The sequence below is a fragment of the Monodon monoceros genome, unplaced genomic scaffold (genome assembly GCF_005190385.1).
Source record: "Monodon monoceros isolate NGI ecotype Baffin Bay Population unplaced genomic scaffold, NGI_Narwhal_1 Super_Scaffold_8, whole genome shotgun sequence".
Lineage (NCBI taxonomy): Eukaryota > Metazoa > Chordata > Mammalia > Artiodactyla > Monodontidae > Monodon > Monodon monoceros.
The window spans coordinates 15700607-15728543 of record NW_021703785.1 but is presented as its reverse complement, the minus strand read 5'-3'; the positions used below and the strand labels follow the sequence as shown (position 1 = coordinate 15728543).

The 27937-nt window shown below is 40.3% G+C and overlaps 1 protein-coding gene across 1 annotated transcript in view; it reads left to right on the top strand.

Annotated features, from left to right (window-relative positions):
* Positions 1-27937, top strand: part of GPC6 (glypican 6) — a 1074747-nt gene that overhangs the window by 655000 nt on the left and 391810 nt on the right. The window lies entirely within an intron of this gene.

Sequence of the window (27937 nt, the reverse complement as noted above, 5' to 3'; positions counted from 1 at the left end):
TCCCATGTCTCCTGGTATTTTACCAAATCAGGTGATTAGGTGATGATGACAGAGGGCTACTCTCTATTCACTTTGATTCACCTACAAACATCCATGTTTTCATGATTCTGGCCTTTTCATAGATCCATCTGTAACCTTCTCCTGTACTTGACAGGGTTGGTTGTTCATCCAGAAAGTATCCTGAAGCCAGGGTAATTTTTTATTGTCAAAGCTCGTAGGAGTCAGACATTCCTAGAGGAGAAATCTCAAGTTCTCAAAACTAATTTTTGCCCTGAGGTTACTGGGGAAGTTATATATCATACTCTTCTACCTTAGCAGACAGGACACTTCCTCTTTAGAAGAACTTGACTGACTCCGTGGTCTTAGGAGCAAAGAGTGAGTTTGGGCCTGGCTATATTAATCTTTAAATCAATAACAGAAAATTGCATAAATAAGACTTTATCTTGTTTTACATCCAAGGTAAATTCAAGCAACATTGAAAATGTAATATGTATGTTTCAGGAAAATTATTTAGGCAGGAAGAGTAAGTATTCTACTTCATGCCTCCCACTCCTACTGGCCTTTTATTTTCCTGATAAATTATTTTCATCCTCAACCAAAGGTCAACTGTTACTTCCTGTTTGATACCTTCCTCAACGTTCTCAAGTATAATTTTTTTTTTTTTTTTTTTGCAGTACGCGGGCCTCTCACCGGTGTGGCCTCTCCCGTTGCGGAGCACAGGCTCCGGACGCGCAGGCTCAGCGGCCACGGCTCACGGGCCCAGCCGCTCCGCGGCATATGGGATCTTCCCGGACCGGGGCATGAACCCGTGTCCCCTGCATCGGCAGGTGGACTCTCAACCACTGCGCCACCAGGGAAGCCCTCAAGTATAATTATTGTGAGCCTACCAAGCTTAATTATTTTTGTTTGATTTTAAGTCTGTTATTCCCTTTAGTCTTTGGAGCCCTTTAGGGCCAGGACTATGTCCTAATTCATTTTTCCACCATCTTCCTAATGCTTCAGCAACATCATCTTCCTGCTTTTTTTGACCAGGAAGTCTGTCTATCTAAGTGAATGAATGAATGAGTGCCTGAATGAATGAATGAATGAATATATAAGTAAATGAAAAATATCCCGCCTTATGCATTTTATTTGTTCTTCTATTTTGCTGATATCTAATAATGGCTTTGGAGTCAGTTAAGGGTTCAATTTTAATTTCTGATCCTTAGAAGCAGTGAAACCCTGGATCAATTTACCCAGCCCCTCTAAGCCTTAGTTTCTTCATCTGTATAGTAAAAATAATGATACCTATTTCAGAGGCTCTATAGCGAAGACAGGATAAATGAAGTCAGGTGATTACCATTAGCAATCTCTCAAAAAGAACTAATAGCGGCACCTTTTCTTAAAAGGCAACAGGGGGCTTCCCTGGTGGCGCAGTGGTTGAGAGTCCGGCTGCCGACGCAGGGGACACGGGTTTGTGCCCCGGTCCGGGAAGATCCCACATGCCGCGGAGCGGCTGGGCCCGTGAGCCATGGCCGCTGAGCCTGCGCGTCCAGAGCCTGTGCTCCGCAACGGGAGAGGCCACAACAGTGAGAGGCCCGCGTACAGAAAAAAAAAAAAAAAAAGACAACAGTCAGGAGAGAAATCAATAGCCTCAAAGGTCACTGGAGCTAATTAGAAACAAGGGATAAAATGATGGACATATTTCATAAGCAATCTTCAACCCAGAATAAATGGGTTGTGTTTTGGATGATTGCTTCTGAGTCAATTGCCTTAGAGCTGAGAAATAATGTTCTTCCATAGAAACAACATGCCAGTCGATAATTCAGTTCTTAGAACAGCCAACAGAGTGCTATTCACACAATAGCAGTGTTGCTGGTTAAAACACGTGGGAGAAGACAGAGAAGTTTAGCTATTGAGCAGGTCCAGAAAATCGAACTTACTGGAAACAGGTGATAAATTTAAAATGAAGTCTAAAATGGGCTTTTATATCCATTTTCAAGATGATAATCAAAATTAAACAGGAATCTCATGAATGAGTATTTGCAGAATCTATTAGATGGGGAAGAACTGGAGGACCATTACTGTTAAGGAGAACTAAATTAAAATCCTGTTAGCCATGCAAGACTCTGGAATCGTGAAAACTGTACGGAACCTCTTGAGTTTTAATTTCCTGACGTGCAAAATGAGAACATTAAAACTTGACACAGTTGCCGAGAAAGATTACATGCTACCATTTATTTTGATTCGTTAGGAATATCTTTCTTGTATCATTTGTCTTTCACTTTGGACCTCCAACTTTAGCTCACATCTCTGTACCAAAATCTATAGATTTTCTTGTCATTGCAACTATTCTATTACAAACATCTCCACTATTCAGGTGTTTTCTTTCTACAGAATTTTCAACTTTCCGTGTCTTTTCTTAAGCCAACTGTTTATCCTTATCCGTACGGCACCCACCCTTCAACGTCAGAAATTCATTTTGCTTAGGCTTCTGTTGATTTTGTCACCCTGACTCTGAACCAGATCTCTGTGATCCTGGATTTCCACAACTTTTGCTCCAGTGCTTAACCTCTCTTTTCTTCTACCTTCTCCTTAAAACCCATCTACAACCTGGATGAGTTTTCACCTTCTGTTGAGCGTTCTCTCTTGAAGATTTTATCTAGCTTTTTTTTTATTGGAGTATAACTGCTCTACGATGTTGTGTTAGTTTCTGCTCTACAATGAAGTGAATCAGCTACATGTATACATATAGCCCCGCCCTCTTGGACCTCCCTCCCACCCCACCCCCATCCCACCCAGAAGATGTTATTTAGCTTTGAACTCTGCCTTTGAACGTTCTCTTTCCCCGCTGATCCTTCCTGTGTGGTCTTTATCTTCTGCACGCTTGCTTCCCTCCTTCCCTCTCAGTCTAGGGCTTTCAGTCTGACTCTAGTGGAATATTTATTCATTTCTTTTGTTTTTCTTCATGATTGTCCTCATTCTTGGTGTCTTTCTTTTCTTTCTTGAGCAGACCTGCCTCCCCTTAAATACGTCCTCTCTTTCTCTTTTTATTAAAACCGTTCTGTCCCATGTTTGATCCTCCAGAACCTGTTCCTTTTAGAAATTTGCTTTTTCTCATGTGACTTTCCTTACATTTGAAATCCATCCATTTATTTGCTATCGTTTTATTTTGACTTGCTATGCAACATTCTAAATTCATCTTGGCAGGCATTTTTTTTTTTTTTTCTTCCTTTCTGTCTCTTCAGACTGGCTTTTATTTTTCTGACTCCCTTTTCCTAGGATCTGTTTCTGGAAAGTTTGCACTGATACATCAAATATAAAGTCATAAAATTGTAGAGGTGGAAGGAATCATAAATATCACTTATCCAGACCATATGTATTACCAAGAAGAAAAATGACTGAAAAACATCTTCCAAAATCCCAGCTCGTAAGTGTCACCTCCTTCCTCAGAAACTTTAGGTAGAGCCTCATGGAGCATTGAGTGTATTGATACTGTCAATTTCTGCCTGTCTGTATTTCAGTCATTTTTCTATTAAGAAATGGATGGATACAGTGCATATGCTTTTAAAGATTTTGATAAAATACACATAACATAAAAATCATTGTTTTAACCATTTTAAAGCATTCGATTCAGTAGCATTTAGTACATTCACAGTGCTGTGCAACCATCACCATTATCTAGTTCCAGAACATTTTTTTATCATCTAAAAGGAAACTCCTTACCCCTGAAGCAGTCCCTCTCTAGTTCTCCTTTGCCCCCAGCCCCTGGCAACCACCAGTCTGCTTTCTGTCTCTAAGGATTTACCTATTCGGCATTCTTCACATAAATGGAATCACAGAATGTAGCCTTTTGTGTCTAGTCCCTTTCAGCATATATGGTTTTATAGCATACATATATGTGTATACGTACGTATAATAAACTTTTTCCCTTAAATATTATTCTACACGTATAAGACTCTTTTCCATTCCAAAATTTTGCACACTTTGCTTTTACTAGTGGAAGCATTGTGTCCTTTTTCCTACAACTGAAACATCTTTTCTGAAGTAGCGTTTAACTCACGAAGCACACAGATGAAGCGTGTCTTAGATTGGCCTACATAACAGTTGTACACCTGTCACAGGCCTGCAAGGGAAGCTCCCAGAGGACATTCAGTCTCACTTGACAAAGTTCCTTCACTCATTCCGGTCTTTGTCCTCCAGTCTCTAAAATAAATCCAAGAGGTAGACGGATAGGAAGCTTCCAAAAACTCTTCCCTTGCCCCAGACTTCGTAACTCCAAACGTGTCCAAAGGCCACCTGTCTCCTTCAACATCCACCATCTTCTAATGTAGTTGAGAACAAGAAGATTTGTCACACTTATGCCCTTGAGTTGTTCCCATGGCAACTGGTTGCACTTTCCCTCCACCAGTGACCTCTGCTTTTACTTTTTGCAAATCTCTGTCCAAAAGTCGTGCACTATTATCCTCCTTGACAGAACGCTGGGCCCCTTGTATGCCATTGACCAAGGAATGAATGGTGGCTGGTTATTCTTGCTTTATCCACCGCCCCGTCTCTGTCTCTTTACTCTTTATTTTCTCTAACACCACATCTTATCTTCCTGCCAGTGTGAGGTACAGAAAGAAGCTGGTTATTCGGTGGTTAACTCTTACATGAAACACACACACATACACACACCTACCTGCAAAATACAGATGTTAATTATCAGCAATAACATAGTGTAATCTTCTAGCAATAATATACTGTAATCTTCTATCGTATCAGCAATAATATCCTGTAATCTTCCTTTTAGTTTGCTTGAAGGAAGCGAACTTTTTCCTGAATGCAATATAATCTACTCAGATCACTGTCTTCAAGCACAGCAGGGTTCAATATTCATTATTATGCAGATTGCTATCAATCACACACACTGATTAACAAACAACAATATTTACCTTCTGCCACCAAGGCTGTGCCCAAGAGCCCACCTACATGAAAAACAGAGTCATCTACTCATGGATGACAATACAGGCCCACGGTAGAAGGTTTAGAATTACTGCTTTTCTGTCCCTTAACACAAAATCACATTTCTAGGCAACACCTCACTGCTTTTTCTTTTTTTCCCCCAGCAGATGGTTATTTGAGCATCTCATACGAATCAGGGGGCTGTTTGTGGGGGAGGGAGGGGGTATTGAGATTGGGGGGAGGTTGTTTTTCCAGTGTCAAGTTCTTTAGATTCATCCCATTTTAATTAACAATATGACTCATCACAATTTAAAAAATCGTCACAATATTATTTCTATCTCAGTGACTGTTATACTCTTGAGAGACAGCCTTTTACAATAAACCTTACCTAGAAAGAATTGAACAGATATCTCTTAAAAAGTGATTTAATAGTCTTACCTTCTGTCTTCTTTTTTTTCCCACCTTCATCTTGATAGGAAAGTCAGCACTAATTAGCATGTATTTTCTTTTTCCGCTCTTTTCTTCACCATAATGCTGTCTTTCCTTCCTCTACCTACCCCAGTGAATTTTTTCAGCTCTTTGGCTGTCTCGTCTCTTCTTCAGCCAACTACAGCTTACACCTATGACTCACTCACCCTGTCTTGTCCTGGATGGCTGAGAGAGATGGAAACCATCTTGACAGAGCACATGTACAGCCCGACAGTTCTTCATCTCCTCCGGGTCTCCTATCATTGGTCATCTTCACTCCTCCTCGCCGTCCTTGAACTTCTGCAAGCCCCACCCGTTTCCCTGTGTCTCTCTGGCTGGTGATCATGTTAGCTTCCTCCAAGCATGCAACATGCACTCAATCAGACCCTTGTGACAATTCTCCAAGCAACCTGATGACTTACCATTTTCATCTTTCACCCAATGAATTACCTATTAAAAAGACTGGGGTCAAGAACCCTGCTTCTCTGCATCCAAATATGATTCTTTATCCTCCTCTTACTGCCAAAATAGTGATGTCAGTCATGTCAACGTCAGACTGCTTTCCTGGAGAGATCATAGTATACAGGAGTGATGAGTGCTGTTTCTCTAGGTCACAAGTCAGGAAGGATTTTCTCCAAAACAGAACTGTCAAATATTGGAGAATTAGTATGTGAAAGCACACCCTGCTGTTCCCACTTCTGCCCTAATCCTAGATTGGGATGACACTATCAATTAATCAAGCAAGTATTTGTTCAGCACATACGCTGCCCTAAACAGAATTAAAGCCAAAAGAGCCACATTTTTCAAGTGATGTAAAGGGCAAAAATATATCTGTGTCCAACCGGGCATATTTGTTGTCAGCAGATGGATGGGCACCCGCTTCTATTCATCTGTATTTCATTGACTTCCTTTCCAAATGCATGTTCAGCAACCACAGTCTCCTTTGGAAATCTTCCTCATTTGCAAACAGAGGAAATCCTTCTGCCACCTTGTTCTTTTCAAGGTGATTCATCTGGAGTCTGTGTACCACCTGTGTACAGGTTATTTTTAAAACCATTTTGCATATTATTGTATTTTCTTCCTAGAAATTTATAGTAGTCTAGTATCCCAAAGTTGTCCCATGATCTAAACCCATTTTTAGGCCGCCTGTGAGGAGCAAGATGTCTGGGTCCTCCTGGCGTCCAGGCAGCAGGTGAGAATTATGTGTCCTCCACGAGATGAGGGAGTTTGTAACACCATCTGATGTTTAGAAATAAATGCTTCTAATTTGGGATTCCTGCAAGGGATAGAGTTATCTCTGGACCCTTTTAGGCTGTGCTAACTCACCTGAATGCACACTTGGTTGAGCATGTGGACCAGCCAGACTGGAACTCAGGGGTAAACCGGGTAGATACTTCCAGAGCCTTTTTTTTTTTGGCGGTACGCGGGCCTCTCACCATTGTGGCCTCTCCCGTTGCGGAGCACAGGCTCCAGACACGCAGGCTCAGCAGCCATGGCTCACGGGCCCAGCCGCTCCGCGGCATGTGGGATCTTCCCGGACCGGGGCACGAACCCGCGTCCCCTGCCTCGGCAGACGGACTCTCAACCACTGCGCCACCCGGGAAGCCCTGCCAGAGCCTTTTTATGAGGCAGGCACCGTTCTAAGTGTTTTACAGGTATTAATTCATTTAATCCTCACATTAACCCTGGGATCTGGATGGATATTATCTGGAGGATAGATATTATCCTCATTTTACAAATGGGGAAACTGAAGCATAAAAAGTTTAAGTAAATTGCCTAAGATCACACAGCTAGTAAGTGTCAGAACTGGGGTTTCTACGCAGACAGTCCAGCTCCTTCTCTGCCTCTAAAAGCCTCGTGAGTTACAGATTTGGGTTTTTTTTACCTTGCTTATCTTATCTAGCCTCCCACAGGAATGAACCGCAAGTGACCTCCCACACCTTTAAGCGTGTTCCTCTGGAGACATCAGATACTCTCTGGGGGGTAGTGCAAGGGTAGGAAAAGTAAATCACTGATCTCTCCACTTTCAGCATGATCCCCTCCCTGCTGGTATTTCCTCAAACTATGGAAGGTGAGCTATTCTCTTAGAGGGTCTTATGACTCTTATTTTATCAGAGAAAAAGGATTTTAAGATGGTGCATAATCATAGATGAAATACACACACACACACACACACACACACACACAATTGCACATTGGCCCTTGGAGGACTTGAGCAAGTTCCTCTGACACAAGTTTAACTCACTGATCTGTATCATTCTCTTGCATCGCAGCCACAACACATCCCAGGCAGGTGTCTGAGTAGTCAGCAACATGTTTTGTAATTGTAAGTCACCTCCGTACTCCCCCAAATACGCTCTGATTGATGGCAGCCAGGGTCATTCTATGACTTGGTCCTCTACACAGATGTTCATGGGATGGAAGAAGCATGGCAGAAGGGAGTAACCGGAAGATAGGGGTAAGAGGCAGGGGGACTGTTAAAAAAATAGGAGTCAGGACACCTTGGTCCATGAGGCTCTTGTCTTCCATCACTCCTAGAGGGAGCACCTCTAAACGTCCAGAAGCACTGGCGCACTTCATAGATTGGAACGCGAGTTTTTTCCTACCTCATGTGATTTTCCTCAGTGACCTTAGATCCTCAGTCTCTGTGATGCTGACACCATCGCTCTACTAATGTGAATTACATGATATCATGCAGAACAACCAGTTCACCGATGGAATGTTTTATCTTGCCAACTGATTGGTTTTTTTGGCATCCTGTTGGGAGTCACTAGGTGCCATTTAAAACGTATCACTTAAATCTGAATTTTAAGAGGAAATCTTAAAATCTAAACTGAAAAATTTTATGTAATATCTTTGGTCTAAGCTGGCTGGCCAAGCAATTAAAAAACCTTTAATACAACACTGCTAGTGGAATAGCTCATCTCTAAATTTAATTCACCATAGCTTTAACCTTTAGCCAGGTGTTTAGAAAATAAGTAGTGAGAAGAGGTGATAAAGACAAAATTTGACTTTACATGAAAAATTTGGATTTCCGCCTCTCTCTTTTTATATGCAAGTAAAAGCATTCAGTTGAATCTTTCAAAGTTGGAATATATTTCCAAAAGAAAAAACCATTCATTATTTACTAAGTTATGTTGCTGATATAACAAAGAAACAATCAATAGCTTTTGGAATGCATAGCCCATCACAGTTCTTTGGAGTGATGAAGAGAAATATTAACATGCTTTGATTTTGCCAACACGTACCAGACATTGTCTGCCATTAGCGTAGTGAGCAGTTCAAAGGTAGAGGAGATGATTGATGAACATCTCCTTCAACTTCACAAAAGACTTGAAGGTTTAGTTTGATTGCAATACAACTAACTTCATATGTTCTGAGCTGTTTTAAGTTGAAATGTTACCTTCTTGAAACAATGCGTTTAAATAACAGAGGTTTTAGACAATTGTCCACATGTTTATTTGTTCCATTAGCAATTTCTACTAAAATACTTAAGCCGAGCTAGTGTACTTCACTTGAGGGTGGAATCTCTCATTAGATCACCTAGCTTGAAACTAATATTCACAGCAGCTGGAGTTGGCCATTGTTTATTGAGACCCTGTTGTACACTATTCACCAAGCACGTGACATAAATTATTTCTAGTCTTCAAAACAGCCCATCTGGGTCGACATTATTATCTTCATTTCACAAATGTAGACAAGGTTTCAGAGAAGTTAAGATAAAATGGCTGGTTTGAACCCTATTGCTTTCTTGATAAAATGGAGTCCATTACTATAAGTTTGTAAACACATGGTTATAAATTTTATGTCACCAAGGATAATAGTCTGAGAATCAAGCTTCAGTTAGGTTCAATTAGGTATATGGCATATTTCATCTTAAATAAGTAATAGCATTTTTTTAACCTCTAAGCGTCTGATACGGTTTTCTTGTCCAAACTAATGCTTTACAAGTGTGATCTAGTAAAAGGATGAAAAGGATGAAATTTACCCCAGGTCACAAAATTCACTAACAGTGCTTGGCAAAAAGGAATTTTTTTCTCTCTCACTTGGATTCTTTCCTTCTTACTCTGTATCCCCAGTGCTTACCCCAGGGCTTCCTACATCCTAGATGATTCATAAATATTTGCTGAAAGACTGAATGCATGAATGAATAAGTACATGAAGGAATGAACACATAAATCAACACGTTACCTACGTGTGCATTTGCTATTCTTAAAGGTCTCTTATTTGGTGACATGGATTCACATGTCCTTAGAAATCTGAATCCAGATGATAAAAACCTGGAATAACTAGTTAGTCTATTATACAGATGCTGTTTCTGTCACCCCAAGAAGTCCTATAAAGTGGTTTCAATGTATTATAAATTAAGCACGATCTCTTCCTTGCTCTTTGGACAGAAAATGACTAGGAAATGCAAGTCTATGGACACATACAGTGGTGTTTGTTAAACCTTTGTTGGATTAAATGGAATATTGCACAGCAGTGGCAGTAGGTCATTTTTTTTTTTTTTTTTTTTTTGCGGTACGCGGGCCTCTCACTGTTGTGGCCTCTCCCGTTGCGGAGCACAGGCTCCGGACGCGCAGGCTCAGCGGCCATGGCTCACGGGCCCAGCCGCTCCGCGGCATGTGGGATCTTCCCGGACCGGGGCACGAACCCATGTCCCCTGCATCGGCAGGCGGACTCTCAACCACGGCGCCACCAGGGAAGCCCACAGTAGGTAATTTTAATTAAACTCCCAAGTACCCTGTGACGGTTGTTCTCATTAGTTTATCTCATCATTAATTAAGATTTCTTGAAGTAAAATCCATCAAAACGAGTTCATAATGTCTCCTGTCCGGAATTTAATGGCATCACGCACATTACTTTTTCATATTAAGTATACCTATCTCCCAAATTTTGCATCATTATTTTGTTTTTGTAGATTCTTTCCTTTCTGCTTTGATATTAATTTTACAATTGAGTAATTGCCTCTTTTTATTAGAGATTTGCCCCCAGTGCTCTAGATTTTTCAAGATCACTCTGAGCATTATTAAGTAAAATCATGAGTCACAGAGAAAAGTGCTTTTTTAAAAGTGTTTTAGTGGTTCTGGTGACGTTATGTATTCTTTCTGCAGTGACCTCACATATTCTAGCTTCTGAGTAAAAGCTGCAAATAAATGCTTTTATCTGTTTGTGATTCTTAGATAAAAATAGAAGTTTTCAATGGTTTAGTCTCCTTTGGGAAAATTTTGTAAATATCTTCCACATTTTCAAATGTCAGCTGTTCCCGAGAGAGGATGCTTAAATAAACATCATCTATAGTCTTAGATGTTATCAATGCACACCGCTTTAACGGCAGTTTTCCAATATCTGTGCTGTTAATAACAGTTCAGAGAAGATTTGAAGTGCTTTTGATTTGAGTCAATGGTCATTTGAAAACTAGCTGTGCTAAATGATGTATGTTTATCTTTGCATCATCTCCCTTAAACAGATGGTATCTTTGGAATTGTTGCGACACTTCATTGTTTCTGGTGGCTGATGACCCGTAGGAAAATCCCAGTGTACACAATACATGAAAATAACATTGTTTGCTGTTCTTTGCTACAGCTAATTGTTAAACGGAATTTCAACAGATGTGACAATTTTACCAAGATGTCAAAATAAGAGCAAGCCACTGACAAATCAAATCTGTCTCATGTTCGGCCCTTTGGTATCACTTGGGTTTGTTTCCAGTATCAGGAGACTGTATTAATGTCATCCCTGATAACTTGATCATTTCAGATGGCACATTGTCAATTTTTTGTCCTTCTGGATGGCTCACTTGGCAGTCACATGCAACACTTCCAGGTTTGTCCTCCCCTCTACCTCCCCCGCCCACAAAATTACCAGAGGAACAGTGTCTCATCTTTTTTAGACTTGTTTGGAAATAAAATGAGATCATCCCCCAGGAACTTTTGGAGGTCATGGGGAAAGATGTTCCGTTATGGAGGAACTCACAGTGTGCTAAGGAATTTCGAGTTTAGCTGTGAATCTGTTAGACTGATATAACCTTGCATAGTTAAAAAGGTAACTCCCATAACGATTCAGTCACTGTATCCTTGACCAACACGGCAGGACCAGCTCTGAGGAAATGAGGTCAGCACACAGTGGTATCGTGCATTATTTTGTGTGTCATAAAAGTGGCCCATTATCATCAATGGCAACTGGACAGGCAATAATGTTAAAATACCAGGTTCTCATTACAGTGTGCTGACATGGCAGAATACTCAGACCCACTCTGGATAGCCCAGCACAAAAGCCTTTTATGATGTGTCATCCTCCCCAAGGGCTAATCAGAAACAGATAAAAGAGAGGAGGTGATAACGATTGTGCCAAGTAAGTCCTATTCTAAAGGGGTAATGAGACTCAGGTGTCATTTCGTTTTTACAGAGAAACAACTGGTGCGGTGTATGGTAAAAATTCTTAGCTGCATTTTCTCTGACTAGCATATTTTTATTTCTGATCAGCCTCCCAGAAATACCCATGGGACAAAGATGTAACTAACTAAAAAGAATACAATGAAAATTCTATTGTTTCTTCTGTTTATGGAGTGACTGGTGTTATGTTGTACTTGTGCCGCACTGTTCAGGTATGAGAAAGGAAAACGTAGCCTTACGTTTTCTGTTCTGTTTAGGTTCAAGTAGTTCTCATTCTTTTCCATAGGCTTCTACATGGGAATAGAATATATTACAGCATGTGATATAGTTCAGAAAATACCTCACACTCAAAACCCTTATCAAGAGAAGCAAGTTATAGTACTGTTTTTACCATATAGGAAAGAAAAAAAAGAGAGACGCCACTTAGGATTTTCATTTACATGCTTAATAAGTATCACCTTAATTATTAAGTATTTGGGAAATACTTAAGTATAATATTAAATATAAAATTATTAAATATTTGGAAAACACTGTAGGTTTAATGTTTTTTTGAGCAAAGGAAGTTTGGTAGATTAAAAATGACCACAAATAATTTGTAGTGCCTCCTGGCAGGAGGAGTGGTCTGTTTCTCTACCCGCTCTATCTGGGCTGACCCTGTATCTTGCTTTGGCTGTGGAGTGGGGTGGATGTGCTTCTGTGAGACCTCTCAGCTGGAGCCTCATGAGGCCTCGGAGCTTCCTCTCTCAGCCTCTGGGAGTGCTGTTACCAGGAGGTGAATGGAGCTGGCCTGCCAGAGAGGCGAGCGGAGAAGAACCCAGGTGCCCTGGCTGCCAGCCTTCAATGTCAGATGTGTGTGCAAAGCCTGCTAGGCATTCCAGCCCCAGTTAAGCCACCTGTGGCCTCATTCATGATTTCAGATGAGACCAGCCAAAAACCAACCAGCTGAGGCCAACCAAAATCACTGATTCCCAGAATCACAATCAAATAAAGGATTGTTGTGTGAAGCCGCTAGGTTTTGTGGCGATATGTTATGTAGGAAAAGATGACTAGTACTGGAAAAGTAGGGTGAAAAGTCACTCCTGGCCTGGCCAGCCCTCTCCCCATGGCCCAGCACACTCAGCTCCATCTCTCCTGCTGTGATCACAGGCCAGTTGTAAAAGGAGAAGCACCATGGTCCTCTGACGTGAACTTTGTGCCTTTACGTTTCCTAGGAAAAATTATTTCACTAAGGTCTTTGACTGAGTTAAATTACAAGGTGAGAAACCCTTCCTGGGGCACCTTTTCTTGTCTGGCCCACCTTAATGCCAAATGCTTGATTCTGGTGGCCCTTCTTAGTGTTACAAGCTGCACGCAAATCTGCTTAACTGATAACTCAGATAAACTTGATGATATAATAGGAATAAGAATGCACCTATAGTACAGCTAGATAGCAGTGGGATGACCACTGAGGACTTGGAGGGTCCCCAATTCCTGTACTTGCCTGAAATAGGAAAAAAGAGTGACACAAGGTCTATGAGAACTAAGGTAAATTTCTTCTCTTCTAGTAGATTTTTTACTTCACATGAGCTACCAGACCCCTACTTTTGGGCACACCTTTGATAGACAGCTCACTTATGTACTTTAATCTCCTATGCATCCTTTGCTCTATTTATTTGCTGGTCCAAGAAAGCGTAAGCAGCCTTAGCTGAGCCCAAGTCACGAGCTTGCACTAATCTTGGTGGCCTGGCCTAGCACAGCTACTAAGTGCTTTAAGAGCAAAGGAGTGTTTACTATCAATTTTGTTTGTTTGCTTTTCTTTTTTTTTTTTTTTTTCTTACTTAGGACTGAAAGTGATGTCATGGATTTAAGCAGTTTCTCCCTAACCAGTGTTTTGGACTTGAATAATAAGGCAGAAGGAAGAGTGAGGAAGGGAAGCTTGATGGAAAATCTCCAAATACAGAAAGTAGTGTCGTGACTTTGCCACTTTTCACTCCATTTCATTTCCATAAGTGATGATGGAGTGACTGCAGTGTGACACTCATTCTGCTGGTGCCAAGGAGACTGAGATGAGAAAAGTGAGACACCTGTAGTCAGAAGTTTGGCATCCATTGGTGACGGCCAACTGGGCAAATGAGTAATTGTAATTCAGTGCTACATGTACTATGATAAAAGTACATGTCTCGATGTACAGAAGTAGTAGTTTCGATTATGAACAGACAGGAGAAGTGAATAGGAGAGATCTCTGAAAGCTGTACCGTGTTTCCCAATACCACGTACACTTCTGTGCCAGAAATGGTTTGTGTTCCATACATATGTGCTCATGTTTGCTTAAGAAGACTGAAAATGCCGTGTGTCCCCTTCAGGTTTAAGCACACAGTAGAAGTTCAGTACGTATGTGTGATTCCTGATGCAACAAATGTTACTGCTCTCTTCCACCTGACCTCGAGTTACGAACTGTGAAAGATCTTTCTGCTGTTCATTCTACACAGTACCTATCACTGCATAGACCTATGAAGGCTTCTATCTGATAATAACCAAGTGACCTAAGACAAATATTTAAGGAACGGATTAGAGAAATTTGTCGTTGCATTAAATCAAGTCATTTTTAGATAAATAATGAACATTATAAGGTGCATTCTAAATGCCTTACTCTCTTTACTAATCAGGATTCATTGCAAGCTCCCAAGACGTAGATATAACATCGTGGTCCCCTAAATCCCTCGAACGCTAGACACACTGTAACCCTTCAACAACTGTTGACAAATTTACTGAATTAGTTTTTAGAATCTAATAAGTAATGCCCTGGCCAATGACTCAGTAAAATTAACTGTCATTTCTTAAGCTCTTTCTAGAAATGCTTATGAATGTATGGTAAAAATAAGTGTTAGAGGTTCTCATTTTAAGGTACAATTTGTAACTGAACTTATTATTTTAATTCCTTTCAATTCAGATCTTTCAAAAGAACTCAAGTATAAGGCGTAGGTTTGATCTGGCGCCCTTAGCAAAGTGACCATTAAAATAGAGGAATTGAGGGGCTTCCCTGGTGGCACAGTGGTTGAGAGTCTGCCTGCCGATGCAGGGGACACGGGTTCGTGCCCCAGTCCGGGAGGATCCCACATGACGCAGAGCGGCTGGGCCCGTGAGCCATGGCCTGTGGGCCTGCACATCCGGAGCCTGTGCTCCGCAGAGGGAGAGGCCACAGCAGTGAGAGGCCCGCGTACCGCAAAAAAAAAAAAAAAAATAGAGGAAGTGAAAGAATGCCCATTTGCTGTGGGGCGGAGTGGGCTTTGGAAGTGAAGAGCAAGAAAACAGAAAATACTGAGAAAAGTAAGAGCTCGATACATGTAATTTTTTTATCTTAAAGAAGAAAATTAATTATGAAGATCAAAGGTCTCTTAAATCTTTAAACTTCTATAGCCTTATCTAAAGGCAGTTTTATAATTCTATATAATTATAATTTAATTCTGTGACAAGGAACTGGCTAACAAAATTAGTCTAAAAAATAGTGATTAATACAGTATTTACAAGGCTATTCACTTGCATTTTACTAGCTTTTTCTTTAACTGAATGTGTTCCTTAACGTAAAACAATTTTCAGGAAGTACTATCTTATTTGTAGCAAAACCTTTTCTGAAAAAGCACATGGTTAGTTACAAACGACCTGAAATCAAAGACTTAGAGGAAAGTCACATTTAATCCAATTAAAATGGCCATACACTTTCATATCCTTTTTAAACAAAATTTCAAATTAGAAACCTTTATAGGTTTTCTTGGACTGGCTTTAGAATACATAAAAGTGATCTCATCATATCCTATTCTAATGAATAGGGATTATGGAAATTTCCATAGAAATTCATTTAATATTAAATATGTAGTTATAGATACATGGATATATTAATACATATTTATAATATACATATTTATGGACATGAAAAATTAGAGCTTAGTGTGTGCAGTACTCTCATGAATTAGTATTTAACTATTTGGAATGATCTAGTAACTAAAAGGCTTGAGAAATTTTTGATGCCTGACATTGGTATTTGATTTAATTTCCCCTGTTCCTCAGTATTTCCAGATCCTACAAGGATCTGGGCATCGTCTGTCAACAATGGCTTCTTACTAAGCAAGGTTTGTACCTTTGTGCTGTCTTGACATTAGATATTCAGAAGATCCTCAGGAGCGTGAAAAATAATCTGGCAGCACAGCAGCTGAAGAGATAAGAAAACTACGCTGTACCTTGTAGTCATCTGACAAGTGACTTTCTATTGATACTTTTCCCCGTTTTATGGCTGCCAGGCGGTTTGGGTGAGGTTAATATTAACTGTAGTTTGGTACTGATTGTATTGGTTCCATCAGCAAAGCCCATCTGCTTGGTTCATATATGGACACATGACTCAGTTCAGACCAAGGAGAAATGAAGAGATAGTTGATGGGGGCTTTAGAAGAAGGGTCTCCTTTGCCCTGCTGTGACAGCTACTAGAAGAAACCCTCACTCCCCCGGATGTAAAAAAGGAAACCCAGGGTCCTGACTGTGCACAGTAGCAGGTAGTAACCTTAGGATGAAGTGTAGCCTAAGGAGACATAAAAGGCATCCATTTCCTCGATGGTATCACTGAGCTGGAAACCCAGCCAAGCACGAAGCTGTCCTCACCTCTGCACCTCCTGGTATTCTCTCCCTCTTACTTCTCTTTTTAAAGCTGTCCCTGCACCATCCTGTCACTCTTTTCTCTGTTTTGCCATTGAAGGTCCTCTGGTTGTTACAGTGAACATATTAATGCTTTTAAGCAATCAACAAACAAAGGACAGTCACATTCAGGATTTCATCTGACTCTCACTGAGTATGATTATTATCCCCATTCTACAGGGGAAGAAAGTGAGAGAGAGAAAATTAAGGGACTTATCTAAGATCCATATGGTGAATTGAACTGCACTTTGCAAGATATTTTGAAAAAAATAGAGATCTTAAGGGACCTCTTTTTATGTTTTACTTTTTTAATCAGAACATTTTTATTGAGCTATAAGTGACGTATAACATTGTGTAAGTTTGTGTACACGTGTTGATTTGACACATTTATATATTGCAGTACAATTACTGCCGCAGTGTTAGCATCTCCATCGTGTCCTGTAGTTATCATTTCTTTTTTTGTGGTGAGAACATTTAAGATCTAGTTTCTTAGCAACTTTAAAATATAAATGCAGTATGGAATTCAGCCATGAGAAAGAGGAAAATCCTGCCATTTGCTACAACAGGGATGGACCCTGAAGGCATTATGCTAAGTGAGATAAGTCAGGCAGAGAAAGACAAATACTGTATGATATCACTTATATGTGGAATTGAAGCGTCCTCTTTATAGTCATTCTCTTATTGGTCATACCTCCACAGAGAGTATGCCTAAGCTAAGTCTCCAGGAATGGCACCAAACCAGTGATTGTTCTAAAGGGCTCTTTCGTAGCCTACTGTAGCCCCCAACCCATGTGCCATGCACAAAAGTCCTAGTACCATAAATCAGCTCTGCTTAAGGAATGAGTACTCACAGACACAGCAAAACCTGAGAAACAAAAACTGAGAGATGAGATGTTATCTCACTGGAAAGGTTTAAAAGAAGGCAGCATATGGGGAGCAATAATCAAGAGTTCATCAAATGCAAAAAGTGCTTAACCTGTTCTTCCTGAGATGGCCAACCTCATCTGGAATGTAATTATGCTTATGGTAGGCTGACACCTCCTTTTTAGCAGGATACTCTTCCCAGCTCTGCTAGGACACCCCTCCATACCCACTGTTGCTGCTGCTGGAAATCTAAAATTAAATGGGTAATGAGGCACCCAGTGATAGGACACTGCGTTCTATCAAGGAACCTCCAGTCACTCACACTTCACACCTCATTAATTAGGTGCTAATTGCAGGAGCTACTTGAAAGTAGTTTTTTGCCTTACCCTGTGCCCTAACAACCTGATCTTGGTAAGAAGCTCCCATCAACATCAAAGCCTCAGAGAAATAGGTCTAATATTTGCAATGTTGAGGTTACAGATTTTAGCCTCAAAGGAAAGATGTGCAAAAGCCTAAGTTTTCCTAGCTGGGCTAATGTCCTCATTATATATTCAATCTGCTTTCAAAGGGACAAAATACAGCATGGCACAATTATCTTTCCTACAAGGACTTGTATTTTGATAGTTGCCTAATAATCAGTTATTCAGAGTAAGGATCATGTAATTTCAAAAAATGAAAAGGACGTTACTCAAAAGCAAATTAGATTTCTCCTAAGACAACAAATTTTAAAATATTTTTGTGGGACTTCCCTGGTGGCACAGTGGTTGAGAATCCGCCTGCCAGTGCGGGGGGCACAGGTTCAATCCCTGGTCAAGGAAGATCCCACATGCCTCACAGCAACTAAGCCCGTGTGCCACAACTACTGAGCCTGTGTGTCACAACTACTGAGCCCACGTGCCACAACTACAGAGCCCGTGTGTCACAACTACTGAAGCCCACGTGCCTAGAGCCCGTGCTTCGCAACAAGAGAAGCTACTGCAATGAGAAGCCCGCGCACCGTAACGAAGAGTAGCCCCTGCTCGCCACAACTAGAGAAAAGCCCGTGCACAGCAACAAAGACCCAATGCAGCCAAAAAAAAAAAAGAAAGAGAAAGAAAGGAAATATCTTTGCAATTACAATAATACAGCATTCTACACTGAGGATCAGTTTCATGAGGATATTCAACTTTAATAAATCAACTGTTTCTGCCTGATTTAGTTCAAAACAAATTAGTTCACTTCCTTAAAGTTGAGTCACTAACTCTTCTACTTTGCATGATGAAGACATGGCTAAACATATTCACAAAAGTTTTCTAAAAGAATTCACCTTTGAATAAGTAATTTATTAACAAAATCACTAGAGAATAAGAGACTTGAAAGAAACTAAAATATGAGATGTAAACTTTGGAAGTTTCTTTTACTGAGCTAAAATATTTTATATTCTAAGGAAAACCATAGTCTAAACTCAGACAAATTACCAAAAAACTTGTGAAATATAACTTGTTTGAAATATACGGATTATCGGTAAGTAATCCCTTGTTACATTATGTACCAAATTATTGAATGCCACTAAAAGAGTTCATGAGTCATATTTAAAACTTTGTGCTTGGAGCAAAAGGAAGCTCTCCTACGCTACTGATAAAAATCGCATACTGCAAAAAAAAAAAAAAAAAAATCACTTGAAAACACATCTATTGACCAAAAATCAATGTGACCCTCCTGGATTGTCTTTTATCTTAAGGAGAGTGTAGTTTAAGATAGATGATGGTTGCAACCCAGAAATACAGAAGATATGCAGCTTAGACTGGCTTTTGTCTTTCCCTAGGGAAGCTTAGACTAGGGCCTTATGGGGCTTTAGTGACAGGCTGGAAGCAAGAGGGCCAGGGTGGAAAATACCCACTAAACTATGGGATTCCTCCCTCTCCTTGCCTCAGTGAAGGATCACCAGCCCCAGTGATTGTGTCCCAATGTCCTGCATCTTTGATTTTGATAGCTAAGATGCCACGATACAGTAACCCTCATGCTGGGCAGCAGGAATATTTAGCATCAGGGCAGTGACAGCGTTGGGAATGGGAAGCTCAGACCGGTTGGATGGCTCTGATGAGGACAGACCCATCTCATAAGGCAGAGAAGGCTGACAAAATCAGACAGGGTGTTTGGGCCCCAGCCTGGACTGAAGAACTGGTGTCCCGGCCTACAGATGAAGCCACAAAGGCCAGGCCCAGTCATACTAATTAGGCAAATGGAGCCTCGCAGGCAGCAAAATGGTAAACCCTCCCCAAGCACACTTCACCCTGAATTGGCAAGATTTATTGCCACCTGCTGTCTAATGACTGAGGTGCTTGCTAGGACTGGTTTATTGGCTTAGGGCAGAGCTGGCAGATTGAAGGTCTTCAGTGACATCCACTGAGGAAGCCTAAAAGAAAAAAAAAGAATAGGGATTGATAGCCTCTGCGTATATGGATTTTTAATTTGGGATTATTTAGTTTCTTCAGGGAGCCTGTGAAAGTCCCTAGAGATCTTTATAAATAGAAAGGATACTCGGTCAGAAATCAGGGAGAGGAAATCCATCATTTCTGGACATGTTTTGCATCCTATGTGGTGCTTTCAAGTTTTCCCTGTATGGCATTTTCCATCACTTTACTTTGGGATGCGTAAACCTTCACGAGGTCATGTCCCTAAGAGCATAAATCCCAGAGTAGAGACTTCCTGTTAGTCCTCTCCCCTTCTTTTTGAAGCTACTGAAGACCCCTGTTAAAAAATAAATATAAATTTTAAAAGGTTGTGTCCCGCAATTATGTGACTGCCTATTTTTTCCTTCCAAATTAGAGAATGCTGTTGGAAAACTTCTGAAAAGCCAAAAAAAAAAGATAATAGGCCCCTTGCCCCAATGAGATGCAAATTCCAGGTGCTTGCCTGGGCCGGTTCACTAGCTAAATGACTCTTTCACAGAAGCCTTGCAAATTTTTATCTCAGCAAAATGAAAGATTTCTGTAGGTCATAAAAGAATCTCTCTTTCTCTGATGGTCACAACTCATTAGTGTTAAATCCGCAATTGTCGAGATTCTCCTGAACTAATTCAATTAAGATACTTGGTCTGCAATTGGGATAAACTCTTTTCCAAGGGACAACAGGATTAGAACTTTAGTGGGCATAATCAGGTGTCTCTTGATGTAGTCAGCTGAGCCCAAGAGAATAGCATGGTTTTCCACTTATGATTTTCTATAAAAACGAGAATGTGTTTTTATTGTTTTGTTCTGCAGTGAAATGGCAAAGCATAGCCATTTCAGAATAAAATGTTTAAAATAACATATACTTAAAGTTTTAAGAAAATGGTGACATCTGTAAAGATTTGAGTGCTTTTCTCATTAATATTTACCTTGTTTCAGTTATTTTAAGTCAAAGTTTCTTCATGGGGGATGTACAAGGTCAACTTCAGAGAGATCGTTGACTCTCCCACCCAAAGTTTGTGTGTGTGTGTGTGTGTGTGTGTGTGTGTGTGTGTGTTACTGAGGAGGAGGTTGTGAGGTTTTCACCAGGTTCTAAAAGAGATGCATGATCCAAAAAAGGTAAAGAACTCAGATTTTAAATGAAGCCTACGGTCCTCTCTGCCTTTCTTCACAGAAGTAGTCTCAGGCATGAGTAGGGTAGTTCTTCCAACTTGCTTGGAATCCTTTCATGTGTCTGGGTCAGATACACCACTTGGCTCCAGAGCATCCTGGCTTCAGAGTAGCTTTTCCTCTAACTGCTTAAACATAATCTTCTCCTTTGGTTCCATAGCAGCTCCTAGTTTCCCAAGAGAAGTTTAACTTTCCCAAGGGTCTCCTTTTGACAGCCCCTCCTACGCCAATTTCCCGATTTCCTCATCGACAAAAGTCACACAGCAGCCTGATGCCTTGGGAATTTGTGATTCCCCAATTGTTTGTTCCATTAACATTTATGCTAAGGTCTTTCTGTGATTAAAAAGTAATACCCATTTATTACCTGCTACCAAAAAACCCGGAATAGAGAGAAAAGGTCATAACAGTATAGTAACCATTACCCATTAAGCAGAAACAATGACTTTTAAGCTTTTTAAAAAATATTTTCTTTCATATAGCTATAATATTATGTACACTTTGATAATGCATTATTATATATGGTTACACATATTTAAGCAAAAAACGTAGATTACACTCTATGTATCAAAGCAATACCTGTTTTAAACAAATATAAAATAGCTAGGTGGCACAGTAAAGGGGTGTCATTCTTGGTATGAAGTTGGACTGTTTTTTATTTAAAAAGATAATTACCCTCCTGCAGTTAACAAGATGTTTGATGTTTGATTCTTGAATATGGGTGCGTCTCGATTCGGTGATATACACCTTTCTTTCCAAAGGAGATCTCTGTCTGACTAGGGTGCATTCAAAGTTTTCTCTTGAATCCATTTCCTTATAATTTTGCCATATCCTATTCCGAGTAGGAACTGATTTACTGTTAGCCATTTGCTATATTCTAAGCAATCCCCATGCATTTTTCTCCTTTAGTATCTACCAAGATCCTGTGATGTAGGCACTGCTTTTATCCTCATTTTAGATAAAGAAACTAAGGCTTAGAGAAGCTAAATAACGTATCCAGGGTCTTAAGGCCAGGAAGTGGCAGAGTCGGGTAAGCCCAGCTCGCTCTAAGCTGGAAGCCTGTATGCTAATCTGCTTTGCTAGTGGTTTTCGAAGTATGGTCCCGGGACCAGCAGCATCAGCATCAACTGGGACTTGGTTAGAAATGCAAATTCTCAAGCCCCATACTGAACCTATTGAATCAGAAATGCTGTGGGGTGGGACCCAGCAATCCGCACAAGCCTTCCAGGTGGTTAGCTGCATGCAAACCTCTGAGGACCGAGCTTTGCAATAGACTGCAACCAAATCTTCAAATGTAACTGATGCTATACATTTTTTAAAAATCTATGTTTTTTAAAAAAATCACGTTAGACTCGCCAGAGTATTAAGTTAGTGTTTTATTGCTTAAGCATTCAGAATTTTTCTTTGGGGATTCCTTGAGTGTTTTATGCATTAGTTCATAATAATTGAAACTTAAGACCAAGGCACCAGGGCTTTCGGTGAAAATGAAGGCCGGGGCATGGTGACTGAACACAGTTGGCACTGCCAAACCATCCTTACGTTGTTCATGAATGATGAGCTGGGTTAGGATTCAGCTGGACAGATGACTAAAAAAAAAATAAAATGCTGTTATACAAGTCAGGCTTACTGATTGTGAATAAGAAAAATGAAAATTAGTTTTAAAACTGATCCAATATGTAGACATATTTTTCAAATTAAGTGGGTCCTTTATTGGAAACTACAGCAACCCCATAATCTTAGTTCTGTCGACCCAATGCGGTTTTCATACCCCAGGGTCTGCTATCTTGATCCCGGTTTTTATGGTTTGGTTTTATTTTTTTTTTCTTTACTCTGATGTGGCTACTGATGAAGGAAAAACTCATACATTTAGAATCTCACTTACATATTTCTGAAGTCCAAGGCCTTTTGGTGGTAAATGTATTAGATTTTTAAGAACTTAGATGTGATCGGGTATAATTTAATATAGATATGGCCAGCCTTGGTGTCCCTGGGTAACTGAAATTCAATTTTTTTTAATTAGTATTTGAAAGGGAAGACCTCCTCTAGCCGTCGTAATCACATTTTCACTGTATTTTTATTCCTTTCCAGATCTGACTGTCTTAAAATTTAATTACTGTTAGCAAGACCTTTATGAAAAGAATAGAAATATTCTCGTAATAGTGTTAGCATATTAAATGCAATTTTCAGGTGGCCCTCCTAGGATGCCAGCACTCTTCAGTAGAGCCAATGTAGCCACCTTTTTTCTGTCCTGACAGTCCACATGCATTCAACTCACAGACGTATCCTTTCCCTGACTCCTCTGATGCTATTAGAACTTTGTTGTCCTAGTAGTAGAGTGTTCATTCGTTTGTGATAAGATTGTCAAATCTGATATGCATTTTAATGCTGTTTGTATGAATACTATTAAATGTGCTGATTATAGCCCTTCGACGCCTTAATGCAGACTTGTGTTGGTTTGTTGTTCTGTTTCTTTTTAACCATGTTAATTGTTTACAATTCAAAATAGGAGCGTTTTGAAAAAGAAAAATCAAAGATTGCCCTATAAGAACGTAAAAAAAAAAAGACATGGTTGCATAAAAACCAAGGAAATAGTGACTCAAGGAATTAAAACAAGTGGTTAAAAATTGTAACTGACCAAGTGTTAAAAGAAATATGTAAAGGGATGTCAGACCTGGAAGCCTGAAGAAATGTGAGGGACAGCTTGTCTGGACCAATGAAGGCTCAGGGCAGTCCCCCCTGCTGCCCCTTGGGTACCATCTCACTTCCGGTGAGAGCAGCTGAGTGTCATTGGGCTCTAGTACTCTCAGGCAACTCCTGGCACTTCTGACAGGAAAAGGACGGACACCTGCACCCTTTTACTCACCCCCAAGAGGTGATTTGTCAGCCTGTAGGCTCCTAATTACTTGGAATTAACATATCCCTATTTCTGTGTTTGGTTTTTTTTTTTTTTAATTTATTTATTTTTTTATTTTTGATGGTGTTGGGTCTTCATTTCTGTGCAAGGGCTTTCTCTAGTTGCGGCGAGCAGGGGCCACTCTTCATCGCGGTGCGTGGGCCTCTCACTATTGCGGCCTCTCTTGTTGCGGAGCACAGGCTCCAGATGCGCAGGCTCAGTAGTTGTGGCTCATGGGCCTAGTTGCTCCGCAGCATGTGGGATCTTCCCAGACCGGGGCTCGAACCCGTGTCCCCTGCATTGGCAGGCAGACTCTCAACCACTGCGCCACCAGGGAAGCCCCTGTGTTTGGTTTTAATTGAGATGTTTCTTCCCTAAATCAGAAATAGTGTAAGAATCTAAACAAGATGTCTCTCGCATTTTGATTGTTTGTAATAGTATATCTTCTTTTTTCTTGTAACCAATACAGAGTGTTCTGTTGAATTATAATAAATTAGGGCTCCTAGCCTCCAATTGGTGACATATTAATTCTACTTCTAAAAAGCGACACCGAGAGTGGATTTTAGCAGAGCTCGGTATATGGCAGTTGTGCACAGGGTTCCAATAGTTTGGGTTATTTAGCTTTCAGCTGCCTCTTAAAAGTGAGTCGGAGAAAACTTGATGTCTGCTTTTCAGAACTAGACCACATTTTCATTCCATTATTTTTAATACGGGATAGTAAATAACTCAAAAGAGCCCAAGTTCATTGCCGTATTTTGCTTTCTGTCAGAGAAAAAGACAGCGAGACAGCTATATGGGCTTCATTGTAGGGTCAGTTAATGAATTTTCAATTCCCATTGCATTTATGCTTTATTATTTAAATTTATAGACGTTTGGGCTGTCATCCCAAGTGATGTGGTTTTTTGCAATTTGCCAAGATGAGAAATACCCATCTCTAACTCTATCAATCATCTATCTATATACCTATCTACCTATCTTTCTACCTGTATATCTTCATGTGTGCTTATTTCATTTATATGCATGATGTTCCTTTTGATTTGCAACAAAACTGGTTGGAGAGAACCTAAACCTGATGTTAGCACACTGGATGTTACTTTAAGGATATAAAACACAGTATCTTGATGTTAATAATTTGTGGCACAGAAGGGATGCGCGGAATTCATGGCTGGAAATGGCAACATTCATCCTACCTTCTGCCTCAGCCCGCCTCCCTCAGCATCCCTTGTAAGTACTGCTCCCTCGTAAGTACTGCCTACAGCGGTGTCTGTGACCTGCAGACATTCAGTCTCCTGGGAATGCAATGGAGCAGATGAAAAAGTCCAGAGCTGTTAAAAAGAAGCATTATAATATATGAACCCTTAATGGTTTTGTTTTCTCCCTGAGCAATTAGTGAAATAGAAGGAAGGCAAAGAATGGAGAGCTTTGGCAACTGCCCAAAGTATTTTATGTTAAAAAAACAAATAACAGTAGAGTTCCTAATCAGATGACCTTAACATTGGGAAATTGTCCTGGGTTATCCTGGTGGACCCAATGTAATCACAAGCGTCCTTGAAAGTGAAAGAGGGAAGCTGAAGAGGAGGTTAGAAGATGCTATGTGAGAAAGATTTCATTGGAGATGCAGGAAGAGGCCAAGAACCAAGGACTGCAGGCTGCCTCTAAAAGCTAGAAAAGGTAGTGAAACAGATTCGTCACTAAACCCTTCAGAAAGGAGTGCAACCCTGTTGACTGACACCTTGATCTTAACCCCGTAAGACTCATGTTGGACTTCTGATCTCCAAAATCGTTAGATAATAAATTTGTGGTGTTTAACGCCACTAAAAAATAAATAGCCAAAGTTTTGTATATCGCAAAGAACGTCGGAACATACCCACTTTGAATAAGAAGAGGACATATTAAATGAATTTATTTTTCATTTTTAGCAGTTCTTAAGACAGAATTTTGAAACATGGTCTACAAGTATAACTGAAATAGGAATACATATGAACATATATACATATTTGTGTGTGGATATATATATTTATATACTCACATATATATTCCACTTCTTTAATACTTAGTCTCTTTCTTCAAGGTCAACTTAGGTCTCACCCTTTAGCATGGGCTTTCTTGGTTATTCTAGTCTACAAGGTAAACTCCCTATACTCAACTGGTCTTTTTCTTATAACCTCAAATAGTTCATAATCTAGCCAAAGAAGGAGAAACTTCTTATCTACATCATTTATTGAAAGCATAGCTAAAATCACTTTGTATTTTTATTTTCTAAATACTGCTGACTCCCTAACCATTCTATAAGTACTTTGAGTACATGCACTGATAACTCTTTTCTTTATTTTGAATGCTAATGGTCAGTATAGTGCCCTAAAAACACTTATAGTTGATAATGACATGATGATACTGAGAACTTGGACAGATCTTTTTTGTGAGCCTTAAGATAGCTCTGATATGTTGATAAAGACACAATGATGTTAGTAGGAAGTGCCCAAAACATACTTGGATTGAAACTACAGAAAAATGTATGGTGGTCCTAGGGCAGCGTTAGCTGAGAGACCTTTCTAGAGTTATGGAAATACTCTGTATCTGTACTCTCCAGTATAGTAGCTACTAGCCGTGTGGCTATTAACCACTTGCAGTGTGGCTAGTCACTGAAGAACTGAATTTCTATTTTAATTGACATACATTTAAATTAAATGGCCACATGTGGCTAGTGGCTACCATATTGGACAGCATGACTACACTTTTAGTTTGATAGATCACTCTCCAAGTTCTGAGGGTAGGGGAGTAAAGGGATAGGGTCATTTTCATCTTACCTAACGGTCTTGTTCCTGAAGCAGTGAATTAATAACGGTAGAGCAGTGGTACCCAAAGAGTGTTCTACAACTTAGACAAGTCAGTGAACTGCTGTTTACTAGTCCATGACAGATCAAGTACAGAAATTGAGAGTAAGCATTTAGAAACTTCTATAACCACTTGACATGGATGTAACATCCAAATGTGGAGTCAGGGGACTCATCTCACTGAATAGGGCATAGACCTCTCCAGGTTTTTTCAGGCCTGCACAGTGAGTGCCACCTGGTGTGAGCACACGCAGGTGCAGTAGGACCATATATTATACTGGCCCATGAAAGATTAGGAATTTCTAAAAAGCTATCCACTCACAGAACAGCTACAAAGAGTTTGAGAAGCCCAGGTGTAGAAGCCCAGGAATCAGAGGTCAGCAGTCTAGTCTATTTACCATAAGCTGGCTAAATTATACTGACTCTCAGAAAAATAGGTCTTAAAAACAGAAGGACCCTTCGAAATTATAGACTCCAACCCTGGACAACTAACAAATGGAAAAACCAAGTTCTAGGAAGGATGTGACATACCTCAACACTTTTATCAGAGCTTGAAGAACTCCCTTCCTGGCTCTCAGGCAGGCTGTTTTTCCACTATGCCAAATGGACTGGGGCCAAGAGACATCTGATTCCCTAGCACAGCAAATGGAAGCCTAAGAACATGACTACAACACATCCATAAAATCCACCTTGCAGACAGTGTGTGCCTGTACCAGCTGAGGTTCTCCTCCCCTCTTTAATGGGTTGTCACCAAAGGGAATTTTAAAAACCAAAGCTAATGAGGTGTCCGCAGGGATTGGTGCATATGAAAAAACAAATCAGTGGAACCAGCCCTTCTATTAAAGCTTTAGATTTTGAATAAACTATTGCATAATTTCTATGTTTTCCTGAGCCATAAAAGGATGGTTTGACTTTTGATTCCCCCCCCACCCTTGATTTGTTCTTAGTCAGTGGAAAGATGGTAATGGGATGCAGTGGTTTATGACCTCGTATAAGAAGCCCAGGAAGAATCCAGCTAAGCGGTATTCTTTATATTGGAAATAGCGCAGCTGTTTGAGCGAGTGTGTAATGGATAGCGTTGGTGCCACACTCGGATCCCCTGTAGAGGCTTCCAAGACCCACAGCCACACCTTTCTCCCAAAACTGCGCCCGTCACAGGGGCAGTCTGGCTTGAGAAGTTGCACTTGTTTCCCTTCCTCTCTCTCCAGGAGATGGGGGCAATCTGCCGCCACCGATGGACTGACTGATAGGGAGTTTCCTGTCTCACGAAGTCTCTGTGTGTTTGGATAAGGAAATAGACAA